At 46.6% G+C, this 24,124-nt stretch overlaps 1 protein-coding gene across 1 annotated transcript in view; it reads left to right on the forward strand.

The window, feature by feature from the left end:
• Positions 1 to 8,937: 8,937 nt before the first annotated feature.
• The window catches only part of elmo1 (engulfment and cell motility 1 (ced-12 homolog, C. elegans)), a 93,146-nt gene continuing 77,959 nt past the window's right edge, over positions 8,938 to 24,124 (forward strand). Inside the window, exon 1 of the mRNA XM_035620103.2 lies at positions 8,938 to 9,091. The gene's annotated coding sequence lies outside the window, so the exon portion shown is untranslated. The remainder of the gene's footprint in view (positions 9,092 to 24,124) is intronic.

A 24,124-nucleotide genomic window follows, 5' to 3' on the forward strand; every position in this document is an offset into this window, starting at 1 on the left:
AAACCTCCACCGGGACTCATAAAGGTAACACAAACACTGGGGAGACAGCGAGTGGATGTGGAGGACGATGACACACACAGACACACACACACACACACACACACACACACAGACACGCACACACACACACACACACACACACACACACACACACACACACACACACAGACACACACACACACAGACACACACACAGACACAAAAACACACAGACACACACACACACACACAAACACAGAGGCATACACACAGACACACACACACACAAATTGTCTTTGACTCAGTGTAAACATGTGTGGCACTTTTTCTGCAAGTCGGTGACGGTTGTTGCTGTTGCTGCAGGAGGATGACGAAAAGCCAGAGGACTGTATTCCCGCCGAACCCGGAAATGAGGAAGCCAGGACCTTCCTGGCAAGCGCTCCCACCAGGGGCCTGTGGATGCCCCTGGGGAAGGAAGTGAAGGTGATGCAGTGTGAGTACCGCTACACACTTTCGGCAGCGCTTGTCTGGGTTTGAGAGTCGTAAAAAAGCTGCTCGCAAGAGACTCGGCCCGTGTCTGGATCCTCACAAACCACTGAGACACTTCACGCAGCTGTAGAGGTGAGAAGTGGATTCCAGGGGTGAAGCTCATCTTCTCCTGGAGCACATCATGTAGAGATGCGTCTCAGTCGTCAGCATCTCACTTCAGTTGTACTTGCGGTGAATTTAATCCTTTAATACACATTTTAACATGTTTCCATTGCATTGTGCATCCCCACCGCTAGATGCCACTAAATCCAACAAACCGTTTTTTTTACATCGATGTTGATACATCTCATAGGTGGCCGGGAAAAAACCTGCAACCGACCAGAGCAACAAAACGTGCGACGTAGCGCAGACTAACAGAAAATTGTAAATAACTATGCCGTGCAGTTGTTTTGTTAAACACGGCGTCCCGTTGGTTTAATAGATTCTCCACAGCGGATTCGTCGGACCTCTCCACCTCAGCTTGGTTGTTAACCGAAATGCTCCTCTGTCATTGTCTTAAAACCGTCCCTTTTCTAGATAAACGGTTGTGATGGACCCAAACTGTTTCAGGACTGTTGTTCGCTGATAGTTTTCCAGATCTTGGAGGTGTCCTGTAAACAAATAAAGTTAATTATTAGTGGAAGAAGTTAATCAAGCCAGCCATCATCAGAAATAAGCCACTATCATGAGTGATAAATGTAACCACAAGAATTTGACATTTAACACTGTGAACATTGTGGTTGTTTTCTGACAAACACGATTAATTATGGTGTAGTGGGGATTACCTTCTGTCCTTTTTTGGTCAAAGACTGTCATTATAGTCAGTGTCCATTCATTCCTACCTCCCACTCATTTTCATGCTGCGTGAACAGCCTGCGACTTGAGAAGTCTGGACACACACATGCGCTCCCCGGGTGCCTGTCCACAAGTTGGCATTTGTTCATGCTGAATTTGAGCATGACTCGCTCTGCCTAATACTTTGAGACAATGTTTGAATATGTCATCCCGTTTAACGGAGCTGAGTAAACAATTTTGCGCACTACTACATTTTCCGGGTTGATTTGTGTCGTCTCACTTAACAAAGACTCTCAAGTTCTGTATGGCAGCTACACTGTCACAAGAAGTGTTGAACATAACAGAACACGGAGAAGTTTCACTTCACTGACCTTACATTTTGAAATGTTTGTCTTTGCTGATGAGGTGTAAATTTGGAACACATCTCGACATGAGTGGGTGACTTCAAGTTGCTTGGGATTGAAAGGAATGATAAAAATATTGTCCCTTTGTGGAGATTAGAAAGAAACCAGTAAATAAAAACACATTACCTAGTTTGATAAAGTAACGCAAGGTCCACTTAGTAGTTTTTGAGTTCATGTTATGGTTATTCATGGTTGTATATATGTGTATGTGTGTATTTTGAATAACTTACTATACTCTTGTTTGCTAATGGGATTCAGTTGAAATATTCAGAATGAGCTAGTAAGGTCATTTTAAAATCTTTTTTAAACCATGTGCAGTCGTGAACCTCAGCCAACAGTCATCCCATTTTCTGTTTGAGTAGACACATTGATACTTGTATCTTTTTTTCTCAGGCTGGAGATGCAAGCGTTACGGTCACCGGACAGGAGACAGGGAGTGTCCTTTCTTCATCAAAGGCAACCAGAAACTGGAGCAGTTCCGAGTTGTGAGTTTGTTCGCTGTTCACGAAAAGCGGTCCAACTCACAGTTATTTAGCAGAAATATCCAATAACGGTCAAGTCAGAGTGGACAGATTTGTTATGGCGAGGTGTGCCCGAGACATGAGCTCTGACCTTGGTTGTGGTTAACAACAGGGCTGGGGCACAGAGGTTTACACAGAGGCACATGTGGGAAGCAGACGACCTCACGCAGCCTGTTCCAATGTGCCTGAAATGGAACGATACTCGCTGCAGGGACACACACAGCCTCTGCAGCGATTACCATATATGCAACTGTTTCATATTCACCCAGCTCGTATTGTCACTGGGAGGCTTTAAAAAGTGCTGACATGGCATTAAAAACTAATGTAGTGGTCGTCATGTGTAAAGATAACATCCTGGATTCAACATGATTGGTAAACAACTTTACTTATTGTGAGTTGATTTGATTTCCCTGTCTTTTATTCGTGGTAGCTAGTGACTGAATGTGTCTCATTCTTTCAGGCTCACGAAGACCCGATGTACGACGTCATTCGGGAAAACAAAAGGAATGAAAAAGAAACCAGGTACATACTTTCCTTTATTTTTTCGTGTACGCTGCTTAAAGGGGCAGATTGTTTGTTGTTGATTTTCTGACTGTACTGGCCGGGGCTCACACCCGTAGCCTCGGGTAAGGGAGACGGGATGCGCTAGGCACGTCGTAGCGTCTGTCGCTAGCACTTCTCCTGAATTTTACAAAAAGTGTATTGGATTAAAATCACTTGCTCCCTCTTTTAGTGTTTACTCCTCTTTCTATCATTTCCCTGAAGTTGGAAATTCTGGTTGTCTCTGCTGGTTGTGTTTAAATTAGAGGTCTGTTCACGACGAGGGCTCGCTGTGAGGCGCTGTGTATGTGCACATGCAGAGTGGCTGCATGTATTATGTGTGACTCCGCATGCAAAGGTTATTCAAATGCCATTTTCGAAAATATCAGACTTTGAAGTCTCAGCTGTGTCTGTGTGACATTAATTTTGTCGCCTCCTTTGAAAGGGAAGTCAAACAGGCTGACCTCACCTGTTCAAAAGATGATGTAATTAGAATTGGCAGTCAAAGGTCAAGGTCATTGTGACCTAACGTCGGTTCCATTCTTGTGAATGCAACGCATCAGGAACGTCGACAGGGAATCCCACTGCATCTGGTAAAAGTGTCCACTTGGAGTCTATTTGAATTTGCTGGTCGAAAGTCATCCACTAAAAATGACAAAATACACTTTTATACCTTATATGACGTTCATGTTAAGTCATCACGGAATATTTTCACTGACATGAATGTGAACTGCAGCTGAATTCAACTTTCAAGAGATACTTTTTGTTCTTTTTCTGTTTCTTATATTCTTTCAATTTGATTCCCTGAATTTATGACACAGGTTGTTCATTTTTCAAACAATTATTAATATGGTACTTGTGTCAGACTGCTGCTCTTCTTTTTCATTAGTTCTTACAGTCTGCAGCTTGAGTATAAAGATGTGGAGTTTTACATGAACTCCTTTTCTTTCAAAAGTGAGGAATCGAAAGTCTTTGAGCTGACATTGTTTTTTGAAGGACTGCGCTGTAGGTCATGGGCTACTTTTATGATGTAGTTCACGTTGAGGAAACTTTAGGTGACATCCCAAGTGTTCAGACGACCACTCTGCTTACTCTACGAGGCCTGATGGACATTTCACATGAGCATGTAAGGCTTTTCTCTGTGGGAAAAAAAACACTGAAAGCTGAATTGTGAATTAACAAATACAAAAATTGTACATTTCTGAGATCATCACTCTCAATGGGGGAGCTCACATTTCTAAGGTAGGTTAGGGCATGTGCAATATTATACATAAATGTCTTTTTTCCCTTTACTTTTAAATAAATACAGCATAGTACTTTGAGCAGACCGTGGTGCGTCTTCCCTTATGTAGTGATGTTTTAATCTTCTGTCTCAACCTTACTTGGCTTTGACAAGTAGATCTATTCTTCTGACCTAGTTTAAGAGCAGCTGAAGTCTTTTGTAGCCTCATGTGGACTTGCCCAGATGATAAATTAACTACCCTTAGTGATGGATTTATGACTTAAATCTGATTTAATAATCTCCCTTGGTTTAAGTGAAAGACGAGCAGCAACGGTTGTTCCTACTTTGTTAGTACTCGGTAGTGCTAAAATTTTAAAAAGCCATCTGCGCTCGAGGCCTCATTGAAGTGACAGGATGACCTCCTTATCCAAGCGTTTTCCCAGTGTGTTCTGAAAACACACCTGCAGCAGTGACAGGTACTTGGCCACTGTTGGCAGTTACTGGAGGAAACGTAACACAAGAACACACGTGGCGAACTCCACATCCACACTCTGGGGGAAAAAAGGGCGGTGCTCGGACAAAGACAGGGACTTGCTCAAGGACACTTGACGTCTTTGCCCGTCCGGGCATCCAAGTATGCATCATTTTTGTTTTTTCTTCTGCTCTCTAATCTCTCCTCCTCTCCTCCACGTCCTTTCCTGTTTGTAGGATCCAGCAGCTGCAGCAGCTGCTCCAGGACACCACGTCCTCCTCTTCCTCCTCTGATTCCGACAGCTCCTCCTCCTCCTCCTCCGACAACCATCGCAGCAAGAAGCGGAAAAAGAGGAAGGAGAAAAAGAAGAAGGACAAGAAGAAGAGCAAGAGGAAGCGAAAGCACAAGTCCTCCAAAACCAGCGACAGCTCCGATTCAGATTGAGTGTTTGGAAAACGATATATTTACTTATACATTACTCGCTTTGAAAGTATGAAGTGACTGTGAAGGAATTTGCAGCAAAAGGTAGATCTTCCACAGTAATGAAGCGTGTGGTGCAGAGCACACCGGAACGAACTGCACTCCGGAGACGGCCTGAAGCCTTTTCTCTGCAGGCTGAAACTCCACTATATCCATTGCGCATGACTCTCCACAGCCGTCTTATTCGCTCCAGGGCGACGACTTGCATTCACATACTCTCATATCAAACTAGATCACACAGCACCGGGTCGAAATAATACCGGGTCGGAATAACTGCTTGTGTGTACGTGTGCCTTGGTGCATATGTGTGTGTCAAATAGCATCAGCTGTGTGCATAATGACTCCAAAAGCAATATGGAATTGAGCCCACTGGTTTAAGAGATAATGTTCTTTTATGGGGTCTAATAAGATGCAGTAGCATGTCAGCAAATTATTTGTCATTAAGAGGGTTTTTTTGTGCCATTTCTCTAGTATCAAATACTCTGAACACAGAGGTTGAAAGAAAAGTCCTGAAACATTGGAGTACAGTTAGTTTGTTTCCACACAAGCCAGAATGTTTGAATGCCTGTGACTGGACATAAATATTTGGAATGATTTGAGGTCAAAATATGCTTATTTTCTTTTCTTTTTTTCCCAAAAAGCCACAGAGATGGGGAAAGAATGTTTGTGAATGTGTTCCCTTATTCTGAGAATAAAGACGGCTAACATTTCCCCCCTCCAATGTTTACCCAACTCTAGGCTGCAAAAACAACGCTGTTAATCATTTTGGCCTCGACTTAATGGTTATGATGCTATTTATCATGTCGGCGACAACTCGATGGATAGTGCAGTGAATCTCAACACAAGTTTGACTATTAAGAGGTGCACACAGCGTGGCACTGCTGTGACCTTCCCAAGTGCCCAGTAACATTTTGTAACTGAGGATTCTTTAGAGAGAAGTTTCTCAGTTTGTAACACGCACAGATCAGATTGTTGTTCTCCGACCGCAGAACTTTGTCACACAAAAGTAACCGAGAAACAGCAGCTCCTGGTTGCTCCTTTACACAAAGCTCGATCTTAGGCTCACACTTGAGGAAGTGTGGCGCTTCTCTCCTCACATTTGGAGGAGTCCCTGTGGAAATGAACTAGAAACATTCCCGCTTCCTAATGACCCTGACAGAGAGACAATTACAGTAGGCCTACGGGGAACAAGCAAACTAGATATCCATTTAGATTTGTGTCCTAGGCTCTCTGGGAAGCTCTGAACGCTGTAGGGAGTGTATGTGTTTGTGTGGAATTACAATTCCATCAGAGGAGGACAGATTATACAGCCATGAAAGCATTATACTTCTGATTGGGAGCACCATTTTACTCATCTCTCTCCTCTTTCTCCTTTCCAGCTCTGTCCATCCTTTTTCTGTTGCCTGGATCAAGCTAAATCAGCAGCACTGAAACAGTCTGTTCCACATTGAGACTTCTCCTCTCTTTCGAAGTGGAACAATGAATCTCCCAGATGAGATTTAGTCACAGACGCAGCTCAGGGGGAGGCTGCGCCACGTAGAGAGAATTTGTTCAGCGGTGAGTCTTTATTGAAGCACTCCGTCTTCTTGGACAAAGGACAGGTCAGGCCGCGTGCCAGAACGACTTCGCTGATAATATTAGAGCCCTCGACATGTTTGCAAAAAAAACCCCCTCCATAAGTAAATTGCTGAGACGAGAGCACTGCACTTCATTCACGAGTTAGAATCATGTTTGCCTAATGTGAAAGCCACATTTTTGAGGGATCTGTGATATCATCTTTACACCAGATGTGCGAACGAGAGGTTCAGCCAGTGGTTGTGAAACAGGACGTGTCCAAATCCAAGTGAGTCACACAGGCAGGTAAAAGTAACAAGTGTCGAGCACATGTAGGAGAAACTGATGCAAAGGTGCAAAAACGAGAAGTGTGACTGACTGAATTGTGTCGGCTGCGGCAGTACATTGTGCTGATTTGTGAGTCTGCATCATGCCATATGGCCCGGCTCGCTCCTTCTCCCTCTATTTGCCGTCTCAGATAAAAGGATTACATCTCCTGTTAGTGCTCCGGTGTCGTCTCGACCCTGCTGAAGCTGAAGTCGCAGACGCAAAAGTCACCATAACTCGGTGGCGGCAATGGAACTGAGGAGTAAATGAGTTGTTCCGCTCGTTTGAAGGGTCTCTCCTCTAATAAGAAGAGGAAGAGCAATTAGAAAATAAAGAGTGAGCAGTAAAAGTGGCGTCGCGAATTGATTACATACTGTGAATCTGCGGTATTTAAAGACCCACATCAAACTGATGCTACGGCAATGTGTTAAAAACACATTTCAAAGTGTAATCTTCCACAGAAACCATCCACTAAATCATCACACTGTGATGAATAATTGGTTTGTTTTCTGTTATTTCTGTCCTGCTCGTCCTCACAGCCCCATTTATGCAGTCAAATTGATAATTTAGTTGAGCGCACAGACGGCCATTCAAACAGGCGGAGCTCTGCACCCTGTCTTTTTCACGTGGAGGGAGATCTCTTGTTGGATGTGTCGCTCCAGATTATTTATTGGGCCGGACGGGGCTCCTGTATTAATCCTGCTCCTGCTGAGTGGAGACGTGGATGAGCTGCGGGACTGTCTGCTGCACACTATCCTCTCTGTCTTTCACCGGCAAACACACTCTCTGGGTTTAATATCAGAGACAGTCGGGGAGATGGCCTCATGTGGCTCAGTGGTGTGTGATGTGGGCTTATAGTCTGTCTTGTATCGGTGACATCTAATGACTTTATAGTGTTGAGTTTTGTCAAAACGGTTCCCACCATAATGTTACGTTAGAAAGATGTAATTTGTTACTCAAGGCAGTGTGTGTGTGTGTGTGTGTGTGTGTGTGTGTTTGTGTCTGTGTGATGGGCAGAGACAGTTCAATATCCATGAATTATTTAAATCACTGTTCCTTGTTTGCTTTCCCCCTCCTGCAAGATTGGAGGCGGCCAGTCGGAGAAAAACCTTTTTCATCCCCAATTTGCTGGTTGGTTCGGATATAATCTAGTATAAATCTACTGCTTTTTTCACCAATCAACATTTGTTAAGACAGTGTTGGCAAGCTTACTATCCACTAGGGGAAGCTCTGAGCCCAAATTTGGGAAATAAATTCACCAAAAATCTATATATTTTTGGTTTTAACCTATGCTACAGACTTATTCTTCACATGCAGAACACACATTTGGTGGAATCAACTTTATTTCTGTGTGCTAATTGCAATATGAAAGCAATAGCGTTTGGGAAGTCCAGTCTCTTCTCACATGTGAGGAGTTAATCACCCAGCATGTGTCCGTGTGAATGCAGGCTGGGCGTGGCTCACTCAAACATTTGGAGTTGTACCTGACTCAGGTGTGAAACCACTGCACTCTTTATTGGCTGATAAGATTAGATAAGATGAGGCGCATTATTGATCCCAAGCTGTGGAAATCCCGGTGCAGGTATCACACAACACACCTTATTATACACAATATATACAAAATGCTAAAAAAATATATAAAGAAAAGGGAAAACAAATATACGGAATCAAACAGAAATATCGACATTAAACAATACAAGTTTCGGGATGTTTGAGTGTGTGCCCCCCCCCCCCTGATATTTCTCTCAGTAAGGGTCACTGACAGTGAGAGAAACAAGCGTATTTAATCATAATTAAAGGGACACACTGATGTTGCTCATTTTATTCAGGGTCCGGGGTTAAAGGGTTACTCTCTGCGATGACGTCACACACCTTGAACAGACACCTGGCCGAATTAATAAGAGCCGCAATAAAAAATGAAGTAAATAACATCTACTTTCTGTCCTTTTTTCTTTTTGGTTCAGTTTGACTGACAGCTGGATGATGAAGCCCCCCCCCCCCGCGGGGCAGGGACTCTGACTCCGCGCGTCCTCCTCTGTGTGGCATCAGCGAGGCGGCCGGCAGACGGCGGAGGAAGAGAGGAAGTGGAAACATCAGCGCTATCTCCACAGCAGAGGAGGGAGGGAGAGACAGAGAGAGAGAGAGAGAGAGAACACACACACACACACACACAGACAGACAGACAGACAGACAGACATGCACTGACAACACGCGCACACCAACTCGGGACGCCAGCGCCGTAGCGGGAGAAGTGTCCTCGCCTCGCCAGGTTTGTCTCAGCATGTGTTTCTTCTTCTTCGTCTTCTTCTTCGTCTTTCCTTCTCTCTTGTAGAAATGTTGCGGCGTTGAGCAGGGGGGTGGTGGTGGTGGTGGTGGTGGTGGGGGGGGTGTTGTTGTTCCAGCTCCACTTCCCTCCTGCGTTCGGTGCCAAGTGGCCGGGGACTCGCGGTGCTCTCGGCCCCGGCGCGCCTCCGACTCTGCGAGGCCGGTCGACATGTCTCATTCGATAGAGGTCGGAAGCTCCGCGGGAAACGCGACGCGACCGGTGTGAGTCCATTGTCGCCGCTCTTTTTGCTTTTGTTGTTGTTGTTGTTGTTGTTTCTGCCCAAAGCTCCGGGGGCTTTTCTCCAACTGGCGCCTCGTTCACGCCGCAAGTTGTGTGCGTGTTCTACTGTTGCGGCGGGTCGACGCCGGGAGGAGCCGAGGCTGCCGCTCCTCCCGGCTCGCTTGTTCGGCGCATGTTGTTGGCTTGATGCAAAAACAACAACAACAACAACAACAACAACAATAAAACAAAAAGGTGGTGCGTTTACAGCTGCCTCCTCTGCCTCCTCCTCGCCCCCCCCGCTAATTAAAGAGCTGCTGTAACGGTGCGCGGTGTGTAACTCCAGCCCGGCGTGGTGGCCACAGCATGGGGCTGTGATTAGGAGGGGAGAGGAAGAGGAGAGGAGGAGGGGAGGGGAGAGGAGGAGGAGGAGAGGAGAGGAGGAGGGGAGGAGAGGAGGAGGAGGAGAGGAGAAGGAGGAGAGGAGAGGAGGAGGAGGAGAGGAGAGGAGGAGGGGAGGTGAGGAGGGGAGGAGAGGAGGAGGAGGAGAGGAGAAGGAGGAGAGGAGAGGAGGAGGAGGAGGAGGAGGAGAGGGGAGAGGAGAGGAGGAGGAGGGGAGGTGAGGGGAGGAGGAGGAGGGGAGGGGAGGGGAGAGGAGGAGGAGGGGAGGTGAGGGGAGGAGGAGGAGGGGAGGGGAGGGGAGAGGAGAGAAGGAGGAGAGGGGAGGAGGAGGAGGGAGAGGAGGAGGAGGAGGAGAGGAGGAGGGGAGGAGGGGAGGGAGAGGAGGAGGTGAGGAGGAGGCGGAGGAGGAGGAGGAGAGGTCGGAGGCTGGAGGCTGAGGCGGAGGAGGCTGAGGTGCGGCTCGGTCGGGCTTCTGTCTTCTTGAGGCGTCGGCGTGGCGTTCTTCGTTCTTCTCTTCGGTCTGGCTTTCTGCTTCGTTCTCTGCGGCTCTCGCTCTTCTGTCTGTTCTTCTCTTTCTCGTCTTCTTCCTCTTCTCTGTCTTCTTCTTCTCTTCTCTTGTTCTCTTCTTCTTCCTCTTCTCTGTCTTCTTATCTTCTCTCTCTTCTTCTTGTCTTTCTTCTCTTCTTCTCTTCTTTCTTATCTTCTTCTCTCTCTTCTTTCTTTCTTTTCTTATCTTCTTCTCTTCTTCTTTCTTATCTTTTCTTCTTCTTCTCTCTTCTTCTTCTTCTGTCTTTCTTTTCTTATCTTCTTCTCTTCTTCTCTTCTTCTTCTTCTTCTTTTCTTTTCTTATCTTTTCTTATCTTCTTCTCTTCTTCTCTCTTCTTCTTTGCTCTTCTCTTCTTTTCTTATCTCCTCTTTCTCTTCTTTTCATGTTCGTTCGCCCTTCCACCATCCCTCAACCCATGCTCAGCCACCACCCAGATAGGAAGATGCACGATAATCTGCGCAGCTTCCACTCAGCCTCTGGCATTGCAGTCCATCCCCACTGTTGTATGTGCCAGCACGTATATCTTCTTTTCTTAAACAAGTACATCATAACGTTTTCACGTAACCTGTATTCCATAGTGCCTTAGAAAAAGAAAGTTTGTGTGTGTGTGTGTGTGTGTGTGTGTGTGTGTGTGTGTGTGTGTGTGTGTGTGTGTGTGTGTGTGTGTGTGTGTGTGTGTGTGTGTGTGTGTGTGTGTGTGTGTGTGTGTGTGTGTGTGTGTGTCATGCTGTCCTGCTGACTGATGCACAACCCCTGACTTTCAGAATGATCCACCCTGTGACTCTCAGTCGGGTATCAAACCCCTGCATCCACCACGATAGACCTGTTTTTGAAAGTTTTCTCGTCTGAGGTTTTTCTCCTTTTTTCATGTAACACTATCTTCAAAAATGTTTCTACACTTATACCGTTCCCAGAAGTACTTGTACCCCATGGGGGAGGGGGGGTCCTCAGTTACCTTGGTGTATGTAGAAAGATTGTGTGTGTGTGTGTGTGTTTGAAATACGATACATTTCCATTTAATCAAAAGAAAGAAATCCATATACTTCAGAAGAATAGAAATGCATGTAGGATTACAGATAGGCACAGTTTTAGGAGATGTTTTTGCCCCCGGTTACTTTCTTGATTTGACGGGACTAGTTGAGTTGACGTCACACACTTCATGATGTGATTGAGGTAATATGGAAACTAGTTAAGTGACCAGAAAAGTCAAGACCATTGAATAAAAGTGAAAAAAATAAGTATTACCATAAAAGTGTTAGACACTGAAAGTGTGGTAGTATTGCAAGGATAAACTCGTAAACCAACAGGAACAAGAAAAGCAGCTGATGCCTTGAATGGATTCACATGCGCAGGCACCGATTGTTTCTGGTCTGATGGTGGTTGTGGACATATTTTGGGGCAGAGATGGCCCGGGAAACTGAAAACTATGGTCCCACACTGGTTGTCCATGGGCCCCTACTGTGGGGAACCTCTGCTCCCCGTTGCCTCGCCGATCACTCAGCAGCCAGCGAATGGAGCACAGCAAGCAGCGGGCTCTGGCGCACATCGTGCCTCAGCTCTCCTCCTCACATCAGTCGCGGTGCGGTCCAGGGGCTGCGCTGTCGTCTCCTCTCCGTCCCCCCGACCCCCGTCCCCCGTCCCTCCAGGCGCCTTTCTGTTAGAGTGAGAACCCATTTACATGCACGGTTAGCCACCAGAGACGTCCCTGTTGTGATGGAGCCGGCACGCATGCCGGCATCATTGTGTCAAGTTGCCAACGCACATGGTCAAACTCAACCTAGAGAGGCACGGGGACGTGTGCAGCCATGTCTCAGACACGGACACTTCTCAAGAGCGTGACCCCGAGGGGATGTACGTTTGTCGCTTGTTTCTTCCTCCTTGCAGTTCTCCGTGAGGATAAAGAGCGTTAAATCTGAGTCTCCATCAGGGACACGCTCTTAAAACTGACACCTTTTAAATGCACTGTGAGGAATTGGCCCGTATGTCTCCTGCGGAATCCTTCACCGTGAGGCTGTGGGTTAGAGATTGATGTCTGGTTTTAAATTTCAGGTCTGCCAAAGCTTTGGAACAAAACGTGTTCATCTCGTACTTTGGAACGAAGAGCCAACTTAAGTACAATCTTCCATTAGAGCGGTTTGTGAAGTTGAGTTTGCGTGTTCAGCTCTGGCCACTTTCAGCCGTCCGGATCAGAAGTGAAGCGTGCCAGAAGCATATTTCCGTTTAACAGCCACCTGAGGGACCTACTGTGTATGTCAAAACGAATTCACACACATGCGAAAACAAGTTTTATTGGCCCACGGCAAACCTCATGTTCGTGTTTACTGACTCAGCCAAATGTCTCTTTATCCCAGTAGAGTCTTACAAACCCGCGACAGAAATAGGGCCGCTGCGATACCAGCGTATAAGTCACAAAGCCAAATAAACGAGAATTAAACTCGCGTCTTTAGTTTTTAAATGCTGAAACATTATCCAGGACATCGGATTAATGAACGGAGGAAGAGATGGAGAGGAGGCCCGGGGGGGCCCTCCTTTAGTGGGTTGCATCACAGCTCAGATCCTGGTGTGTACCTGTTTGACACTGCCACGCTGCTTGGCATCCTCTCACCACCTCCAGAAGTGCCACCGTGCCAATTTCTGAGCTGTGTTTGTCGCTTCCTCTCGCCTGTCGGAACCCCCCCCCCCCCCTCCCTTCCCCTCCCCTTTGCAGCTTGTTATCTTTCTCTCATTAGCTTTTTTCTCCTACACTTGCTTTCTCCGCATGTCTACTGTGCTGCGCTCTCTCGTTTTACCTCCCGTCATTCCGCATTTCTTGCACATCCTTTCTCATTTACGCCACCCCCCCCCCCGTCAATTTTCCCACTCTTATTCTTCCTGCTCCCTGAGGGAAATGGAGGTATGTAAATTGTTTTCTCCTTGATGTACGCCCAGCCTGCTATCTGTCCATCTTAATGAACTCATTTCCCCATTAATCCCCCCCCCCCCCATGAAAGCCCAGGATTGTGACATGAAAATGACACCAGAAACATTTTGAACATTTTGTCTTTTTTTGTCCGCCGTTGAGAATGCTTATAGGAAGAAGAAAAAACAAATCACCTTGCCATTTTAATGCGCTGGTATTTTTTTGCTTGCACCACACACTGGTACGTCTGTCCTTCTGTTGCTCGGGGTTAGATTAATTTGCGGTTCCAAACGAGATGAATGTTGCCTTGCACAATCGCTCCCTGTGGTATGAAGTTAATTAAAACAGCGGGGAGGTACTGAAGGTGCAATGGGAAGGTGCCAGACAGCCAGACAAACATAGGTGGGCATGAGAAGAGATCTCATAGGTACTGTTGTCTGTCACGTTCTGCTCTTTAGTTTACTGATTCTTTGCCGCGGGCCAAATTCAGAGCCGAGCAAATCTTTGACTTGTGAAAGAAAATGCAACAAATAAGAAAAACGGAATGGGGGGGAAAAAATCACATTGTTTAGTGACGAACCGTGATCTTTTAGCAGTTGCTAAAGTGAGCACACTCATGAATGCATTGCGGCCTTTTACCCCGCTCTTCTATAACTGTGTATGTTTTCCTCCTCGGGCACCGAGTCCTCCCATTCTTAAAATATGAATCAGTTCATGCGGCGAGAAAATCCACGGGCATGTTTTTTCTCAAAGTCCAACTCTAGACTTTGTGCGGAGTGAAGCGGCCCCAGATGACCCAGAAACCGATACGGTTTCCCCTTCTGTGTGCTCGCTGCATTCCAGCTGTGGCGCTGCTGCAGAGCTCTGTAAATACTGAGTGCGAGGTGAGCGTCCTCCCTTGCGCCCTGTGCGAGTCTGTGTTGGTGGTATTTGGCATCTCTCAGCTAGGAGCCTCTCGGCCTCCGGGCCTACTGACCCGGGATGATAAATGGCCAGATAGCGTCACACTGTACCCACCCAGCATATCCCCGCTCCAGCTGTGCGAGAGGCTCGAGCTGGCCCTGAACGTTCAGAGTCGGGTGCTTTAAAGTTTGCCCGTTTGTGAGCGGGTCTACCGCACACGCACACGCACACGCACACACACACACACGCTGTATGCAGCTGTTGTACTGGGATTGTGCAAAATGTGTCACGAGCGTTAACATCACAGCCGGTATGATTTATGGCGAGTATGCGCAAGTGTTGCAGAGATTTGCAGATTTTCAATGCTGTGTTGCTGTGTCAGTTTTTTTTATTTTCCTTCAGGGCATGCCTGCGTGATTTTCACTGTAGTTGCTTGCTGGTGCGTCAGTATGACCCAGGTGCTTTTTTTTCTAGCTGTAACCTGATTATAGCGTTCCCCCATAGCGTTGCATGTATATCTGTGTGTTTGCTTGCATGTCTGTGTCTCTCAGCCCTTTTGGTGCCGTGTGTATTAGTCGGGGGGGGGGGGGTCATCACTTGATCTCTGTTGCAGTTCACATATGGATGGCTGCTGTCATGCTCCCTTCCCTGTCCATCACTCCACCCCAACGCATCCCTTGATCCAAGTATCCATCCGTCCACCTGCCCATCAGTTGCCATTTTTCCCCTCTATCTTCCTGTCCGTAAAATGATCTTTCGTCCGGCCAATGGCTGACGATCACCACATTCAGCACACGGATCATTGCTAATGCTCCCCATGATCTCACTGTCTTGGATGGGAGCAGTGAGTGTGAGCCCCTGTAGGTTCTGTGATGTGCACTTCCCCCGACAGTGGCGGTGCCCTAGTTTCCTGCACAGCTCTCCCCAAAGAGTTGCGCTCGACTTTTGGTATCTACAGAAATGTCGGAACCATTAGTTCAATTTTTTTCTGATGTGGTGATGAGTTTTCTGCGTGATGTTGGATCCACGGAAGGCGACGAGAGGAATTTTTATGAACTCCGTGTGTCTGTCTGATGTGTATACGTTTATAAGGGCAGGCAGAATGTGTCCTGTAGCATTTGTAAAAGTGCTACAGCCCCTTTTCTTTATAATAAGAAAAGGGGCTGAACACACTTTACTGTCCGCAGAAGAGCCTCAGCTCAAGTAACGTGATTTAACAAAAGGCCAAAGACGGGGTCTGACGGAACTTTTGTGTGTCTGAGTTACACGTTAAAGCCAGGGTCCAATCGGGGGTCGGCCCCACGTCTTCTCTCTGCTGTCTGACAGTCACGGGCACTCATCTTGTCAACACAGTCCCGCGATAGTATCCCAGCTTTGGGATACTGTACATGCTTCCTGAGAAAAACATTCAAATGTCACAGAGTGTATGTTTGTTTTTTGTTAATATCGCATAAAAGACCAGCAAGACTAATGCAGGATAATCAACAACCAAATCAGGTGATTAGATTTACTGCTACACTTACTTTCATGAAAGGAACAAAGTGGGTGGAGTCGAGTGCAGATAAAGGTCACAGACATCTTCACTGTAAAAGAACTAACCATTTCTGGCAGATTCATTTTGCCTTCGTCTTGTAGCTGATGTAAGCTCATGATGTAACGCCACCAAATTTAACACACAGAGGTGGGAAAAGTCGTTTAAAGCTTTCTGAGCGTTTATGGAGACGGAATTAAATATTAATATTAAGTGAAGTGCCCCGGAGTCTTCAAGGGCTTCTTTCGCTGACTTTTTGAGCCCTTCGTGTGCCCTTTCTGTTAATGCTGCAGACGTTGCTTGAAGGAAACACCACAGTTCATAAGGAATTGAACCTGAAAACCCAAGGGCGGCATGTTTATTTTGATAAAACACTGCCATGACTGACTGACATTTGACATTCTCTGAGGACTGACATTTATAATAAGAAAAGGGTCTGCACACACTTTACTGTCCGCAGAAGAGCCTCAGCTCAAGTAACGTGATTTAACAAAAGGCCAAAGACGGGGTCTGACGGATCTTTTGTGTGTCTGAGTTACACGTTAAAGCCAGGGTCCAATCGGGGGTCGGCCCCCTGTCTTCTCTCTGCTGTCTGACAGTCACGGGCACTACGATCATCTTGTCAACACAGTCCCGCGACGGCAGTCGGACAGGACAGATGGCTGACTGGAGCTTTTGGCGAGGTGGACTGGAAGTAAAAGTAGCCCGTTGTTTTGCCGGATACGGGAGGGGAGGAGGACGACAGTGTTTCTAAGAAATTGACAAACTTTAACGAAAGTCCGGACCTTCTTACAGAGGGGCTCTAAGTGAGAACACAAATTTTGCTCCGGCATCCCGAGTAAAAATGTCTGGAAAATGTGAACCAATGTGAGGATACAGTGCAGGGAACTCTGTGGAAGATTCATGGCGAGCACGCGGGCCCTCTACCCAGGTGCCAGCCCTCGCCTGAATGTTCCCAAAATGTTGTCAACACGTCCGACTTGGACAATCTCCAGCTGTGTTCTTCAACAGCGAACGGCAAACTTCCTGTCTGAAAACAGCTCGATTTTCACCCTCACTTGTTGCTTTATAGTCAACATGCCTGCTCACTTTATCTTTTCCTCAGTCTATTGTGCTCTACTCTCTTTCTTTCCTAATTTCCAAGAATCAATTTAAGCAATGAATATGCCTCCGTCGGATTTGCTTTGATTTATGACTCTGTTAGGACCTGATTCCCCTGGGGGGGAGCAGAAATTCTGTACTTGCTCAGAAGACATTAGTAAAAAAACAAAAACCTGTGTGTAACCTCTAATATTTTTGATGGTGCTGTTGCTTCAGGCTTTTCTACAAAAACATGTAGGCACCTCTTTACTAAAAGTAATTCCCTTGTTTGCTTATGGCGACAGGAAGCTTCTTCATTTTCAACTGATTCCTGTTCGGAGAACTCGAGCGTGAACTGAAGAGAGGTGACATAACACATAGCTAAAAGTGTTGCATAGTTAACGTATGGGCTGAGATCAAGGATTGGAACCCATTCGGTCACGGTGGCTGCCACTGCGATGTCCATGTGCCGCAGTAGTGTTTTCCGTTAGAATAGTCAAGGCTACCTCCAGAGAGGGGAGACTGAGGAGGAGTTGAGGGCCTCTCTTAACATGCCAAGGTCACCAGCTCGCTCTCTCTCTCTATCCGGCTGGGGAACTCTAAGGATTAAAGGTGTGTTGCTGCCTCTGAGTCTCTGAATAAATCAAAACACAGAAGGACATTCGTGAACCAAGACACTTTGATACCCCCCGCCCCCCCCTCCCCGTAAGACTTTACGAGCTGATGCAACTTTCTCTTCATTTATAATTTATCATTTCATTCATCATCTTGCATTTTCATTCCTCTATCACTACATGTGTCAGACATGGAAGTCCGGGCAGTTTGCGGTGTTAGCCTTTCACATAATGATGAATGCAACGGGAGATTGTCCAAGTCCGACGCGTTCGCAAAACACGGGAATATTTCTGAAACGGTTTGTGGCGTCTGGGTGGAGGGTGCAGGAGGAAGGACATGACGATAATTCACCTGCGGAAGGCTTTTTTTTTGGTTTTACACTCATTCCAGACGCCCACAACAACCGCCTTGGATTCTCCTGAGATCTTCCTGCCGTATACTCACATGGGCTCATTCGGGCATTGTTCGGAAATTTCACTTGGGGGCCAGGAAATGATCCAGAAAATGTCCAGAGCAACATTTGCAGACATCTGTGTTTGCCCGGACTTCAGGGCACGTCTGAGAGCAGCTACTGTTTCTGCCTCCGCTTCGTCCTTCCCCCCCAACGTTCTCGCCAAAGCTTTCCAATCGAAACAACTCTGCCCAATGCACATTGCTCAGTCTCTGACCCTCGCTGCCCACTCGTTGACCACCGGCGGCAGCGTTCATGGAGGCATCTGGAAAAGATTGACTCGCTCGCAACTCCAGCGCTGCTACTTTGGAGCTCAGGAGCGGAGCGAGGTGAGTTTTCGTTGGCTCCAACCAGCCAATAAAAACAAACCATATTCACCCTCACACCCCGACTCTGCCTTTCATCACCTAGTAACAACAAGTAAATGTGATCTGTGGCCTGGAGAACAACCACTGCATGATGAAGACCCACACCAAAGTCTTGCCCATGGAATGTTGATGCCATCAAAGAACAACAGGTCAACAGGTGGATCTCTTTGAGAGGCTTAACCATAGAGAGAGCGGGTGGCTCATATTATCTCCAGTGTGTGCAAAGGTTGGTGTTTCAACTCGCCCTCGCCCCCAGTGAAACCCTTGTCTACTTTCGTTGGGGGGAATTAAAATGATTCTATATTCACATACAGGCCACCATCAAACCTTTATTTGTCTCCTTTCCGCCTCATGAGGGAAGTATGATGTTGTTGGCTCACTTCCAAACAATACTGAACTGCACTAAATAGTAATGGCAGTATTTCTGGGGTGATGGATGTTGTTCAACCTTCTTTTCTGCTTATCTGATGACTTTATGCTACTTGTCATTCCGTCCAGCAATGTTGTTATGTCTATACAGATTTGGGTTTCGTCTGTCAGCTCAGAACAAACATGAAGGAGGGTCTGGTTGTCTCTCAAGCTCAGGCGAGCCGTTGTGCGGAGCTCTGGATTCCGTTGCCGTTTGCGGCCGGAGCAGCTCCACCATCTGTAAACCACCTGCCTCACCTCGTGTCACCCTCGCTGGTCTGTGCTGGCCTCACATCAGATTATTCCACATCCTGTGAGTGTGGGATGTTGCCAGTGGGCCCGGGCCTTATCTTATTCCCAGCTATCCTAAAAAAAAAAAAGAAGAAGAATAACACGGTATTGCTCAGCACAGTTGGTCTCAGCATGGTACAGCATCGAGAGACGAGGGGTATTGTAGTGGCAGACTAGCTGGCTTTAATGTTGCCTTTGGGGCTTGTTGCTGTGCCTGCTCTTTTGTCGTCTGAATGGGAAGCTTAACGCTCTGTTTGTAGTTGTGTGTATGTGCGTGTCAGTCTTGTCTGGCTGCATTTTCCAGCCCAGACAGTTCTAAAGGCACAGGAAATACCAATGGCATTTCTACAATGACGAAAGATATACCGACCGGATGCAGAACAGTGTTTAAACGCGTGGTTAAAAGTTTGCCACATGCAAAGGGGGAGGAGTTTCAGGTGTGGTGGTGGTGGAGGAGTGAGTCTTTGCTGAACTGAAATTGGAAGCCGAGCCAACTTCCTGCCGATATCTGCAGGTGAACTGAACCGTTTCCTGTTGACAGAAAGAGAAGAAGGTCAAGAGATGTAGGCACAACCCTGCAGCTTGATGTAATGCGGTTAGGCGTTAATGTTTTTCAGTATCAATTACAGGGCAGGCTGACAAGTGAAACATGTCTGAGTCTGATGTCTGTTTCCATGTGCTCTGTGAATAGATGTATGGCCGCTGCTATGCACCAATTACATCATTTGGATGACATCGTACCCACAGCAATGAAAGCCTGGCCCGAGGAATGCCCTCCACTGTTGTTTTTCTTTCTCCCCCCCCCCCCCCCCCTTTCTGTTCCTCCGGCTTTCTCTGTTTCACATAAATACAAGTTACATTCAATTAACCCATAAAAGGCGAAACTCAAGTTCTTTGAATCTTATGCCCCATTCCATAAATAGACGAACTTCAGCCTCATTTCAGCTCAAGTCCCTCCCTCTCAGTTGCACTGTAACTTGACAAATAATAAGGGCCAAGAGCAAAGCCCCAATGAAACGCTTTACGGGGCTCGGGCTGAGCATTGCAGAAGGGGGATGAAAGGGTTGAAGCAGAGGCAGTCACCACATCGCTAGTGTGGAGGCTGAGCTGGCATCGGCGCTGACTTGTGACTGACCAGGCAGGCAGGGCGAGGGCCTGTCAGTGGGTAAACACAGGGCGGGGAGGGCATGGGTGTAGCATATGGTTAAAAGTAAAAGAAAAAAAAAAGACCCGGGGGGATAAATGAATGATAGGAGGGCAGTGGAGAGTGAGAGGCTGAGGGCAGAGCTTAGAGGTTAGCAAATTAAAGGGTGAGCCCAGAAACAAGGGGGCATCCGTCAGGAAAGGGGAGGACGTCGTGGCGGAAGGGTGTGGCACGAGTGAAGTGGAGGCTGGGCAAAGTGTTCCAGGGCAAGAACAAAGAACAGAAGAACAATAACAAGCATCTCCGGGACGGTTCGGTACCTTGAGGCTTAAAAAAAAAAAAAGACACACATGGAGAACATTTTGGTAAATGGGCTCCGGTTTATTGTTGGTGGCAAGCTTGGGCTCATGCGTTGTGGCTGTGTGCACTGGTGTGCTACTGATGAGCCGTTAGTGGTTAGTGAATAACATGGTACCTCCAGCAGGGCAGTAAGTCAGTCAGCGTGGAGCGGAGACAAAGAGCACCCAGCAGGGAGGAATGGTGTGTTTCGGCGAAGCCAGGCCCCTTCAGCCACCCAGGACATGTGTGTGCCGGCGGTGGGTGTCTTTGCAATGTGTGTATGTGCGCACGCGTGGAATCAAGGGGTCGCTTGATGTATAGCCACAGCTGGGGGGGGGGGCTGTGGGAGGGGGCAGAGAGACAGCTGGCAGAGCAAAAAGGGTGAGTGTAACGATGAGTGTGTGTGACAGCCACAGTGACTCCTTTGTTCCCACTCACTTGTGCCAGTCACAGCGAGTAGATGGCCGATCTGCGAAGTGACTGCATCCTTTCACGGCACCTAGGCCAGATAACACAGTCGAGCTTTCTCATCGGCCTGGCTCCTCCACAAGCCTGTATGTGGCGAGCGTGTAAGTGTGTTTGCATGACTCTACACCACAGGGATCTGCCAGTGGCGGCAGCAGATTTCCACAAGAGAGCCCAGAACCATCTCCCGTAATGCCAGTGCTCCTGCAGAGCACTTATTACGCTTGTGATGATAGTCATCAGCGCCATCATAATTGTAGCTTCAGCAGCATTGAACAGAAGCCTCTTTGCTATATGCTTTGGTAATGAGTGTTGTCGAGGGCCCGAGCTCTCTCCTGAGTTATGGTTTAATAAGAGGAGTAATTTTTGCTCCGTGTGCCTGCAGCAGTCCTGCGTGGCTTCTGGAGGAATTGCTGCCACCACTGCCTCGCTTTTAGCAATGTGCACGTGGTTTGAGACCTCGTTTACTATATTCTTTTATTAAACCTGTTTGGTATGTGCGCTCACACGGGCATTTACCTCTCTCCCAGCGCGGTGATTGTCATCCTCCTCAGAATGCCATTAGCGTTTAAATAAGTGACCAGTGGTTGGAGGATGTACTCTGTAACTTATTCCTCTCGACGATTAAAGGGTGTTTTCCCCCTGAAAGCTCTACACTGACGTGTTCGCTCTTCCACCACCATTTTGCCTCCCTACATTTTTTTTCTTCTTTTTTCTTAAGGAGTTCAATAAGCCTTCTCAGCGCCTGACTTCTTCCTCTGACTATCTGAACCATTTGGTTCAAGTAGGACAAGTAAAAATAGCCACAAATCAATCCCAAATGTTCTCAGGCTCTTCGCACATCTCGATCTAGGCTAACGCAACCCAACAGGGGATAGAGAGTCACGGCATTCAGAACTGGGCAGAGTGACTGGCAGACTGGCACCACAGAGGAGCGCGTGTTCATTAAAAACGTTACTGGTGGCTGCGATTCGGGCCTTGACACACTTTAAAAGCCATTAAAGAGGCAGCGGCAGATTACGGTTTGTTGAGTTATGATGATGATATGACCTTTTGGTTATGACATGCGCCAGCGGAGATGGTAATCCTCTGAGCTATTGAACGAAGCTAAGTGGAGACCATGTTTCCATTAAGAGATGTATATGACGTGTACAGCGCTGCTGCAGCAGCGGCGGTTCATGGCAGACCATATAATTGACAGCACAGAAATGTCACACTGTAAAGTGTTGTGCTATTCCACAAGCGACTCGACAAAATGAAAAGGAACTGCAGTGCTGAGGAGTTTATTCATCAGCAGCTGGGTGAAGAGCAATCATACATCTTCAAATTATATTTCATGTAGATTGCATTTGTTCCATATTTTTAAACACATCAACAGTTTGCACAAACCCCTTTTTGAAAAACATTTCTGATTCATTTGTTTAAAAACCACATTCAGTGGTTCCCCCAAAAGAAGACTATGAAATCGGTCCTTGTATTTACATATTTGTGCCAACATTCTTACATTTTATAATGTAGTTGAAAGGTTAAGAATCTGGCACAATCTGAGTCGGTGCAACCTACAGAATCAGATCTCTCGGCATCAGCTCACTTCAGCAATACAGTGTGCTAAAAGTTTAGACTGGATTTGGCTGAGATACCGATATTGGTGTTTCTGCAGCTCTTGTGGTTTGTTGTTTTTTCTTTTTCTTGCCTTTAGTCAGTTTCATTCTTGATTGTGTGCTGTTTGCAAGAAGCAGCGGGGAGCCGTGTTGCATCAAGATGTGCGCTCCTAATAAGCACATGGCAAAATTGTGTCGCACCATAGGGTTTCACAGGAAGAATGATCAGAAGCAAAAATGAAAGGTGTGTGTGTGTGTGTGTGTGTGTGTGTGTGTGTGTGTGTGTGTGTGTGTGTGTGTGTGTGTGTGTGTGTGTGTGTGTGTGTGTGTGTGTGTGTGTGTGTGTGTGTGTGTGTGTGTGTGTGTGTGTGTGTGAGCGAGCGAGCGAGATGAAAGGCAAATGGTAAAATTAAATAAAACAGTGAAAAACATAACCTGATATGCAGAAGTTATTGTGAGAGACCAGTTGTTCAGACAGTGGCATGTTATAGCAGCAGCGTTCAGCGTCGACCTCGTCATACTGCGTTGGCTCTCTCCACACCAAAGACTCCAAAAGCCCCAGACGCACAGAAGTTTCATGGCAAAATGCAAAGACTCTTTTAAATATATACTGTCTTCTCGTGTGTACGCCTGTCGGCGTCCCCCTGATATGATATGTGTATGTTTGTCTGAAGGCGGAGCAAGACGAAAGCCTGGTCTTTGTGGCTCAGCAATCATTTGCAATGGAAGTTCCCTCACCCAGGATGCCCAGTCCTTCAAATCCCATTAAACTCTATGGAGCACATGCCCAGCCCTGCCAGCATTGAGGAGAGCGAGTTCAGCTCCTATAATGTAACACAGTCGGCCGGAAACAGCTGACGAGTCACCAGCGTATACCGCTAACCTTTGAGCTTGAAACCCCACTAAGTCTGTGTCCATAACTGTCATGGTTTTGCAGTGGACAGTTACTGTAAATGAATCATCATGTCAGCTTTTGTTTAAAAGGTTCTTAGTGGACTGTGGATCCCTCAAATCTACCAGACACTTATTGGCTTAATCCAATCGATGATTGTATGACATCATTGTTGTGTTTTTACTAAGCTGTGGATTTGCCGAAACCAAATCTTTTACACTTTTTTGCAGCATATATGACAAACAGATATGAGGTTTATTTATCTTTCTCGCAGTGAAATCCCGAGTCGAGTCCTCCTTGACTCAAAATATATATTTTTTATCACGGCCACTGTAATGTTTGACTTTCTCAGAATGATGTTCCTAGGTTATATTCACATTCTTCCATGAAGAAGTTTAAGTTGGTCTGTTCTCATTATAAAGCTGAGTTTATGATATTAAAATTAGGTTGGACCATAGACTGTATATTCAAAGGACGTAGTCACAAGTGCCTGAAGCCTGTATTCTCTCGAATGACCAGCAGAGGACGACTCCAGTGGTTGCAAAAAGAAGTTGGTTTGTGTAGAAGTCAATAAGAAATTCTCTCTACTTCTCCCTTGATTTATGACGTCAGTAAACATTTTCCTGAGGAGTTTATGACCCCAATTGCTAGTTTCAAGTCTTCTTCAATATAACATGTTAATTATGGTCCTATTTAGTGAAAATAAATGAAAAAGTATGCATTGGGACATGGTGGGACTGGGTGATTGACAGCTAGTACTATCCAATGGGTGCAGGTCACCGGTGTACCCACTGCCTGCTCCTCCTTATATGGTTACTTCT

Source organism: Scophthalmus maximus, chromosome 22 (genome assembly GCF_022379125.1).
Source record: "Scophthalmus maximus strain ysfricsl-2021 chromosome 22, ASM2237912v1, whole genome shotgun sequence".
NCBI classification, from domain to species: domain Eukaryota; kingdom Metazoa; phylum Chordata; class Actinopteri; order Pleuronectiformes; family Scophthalmidae; genus Scophthalmus; species Scophthalmus maximus.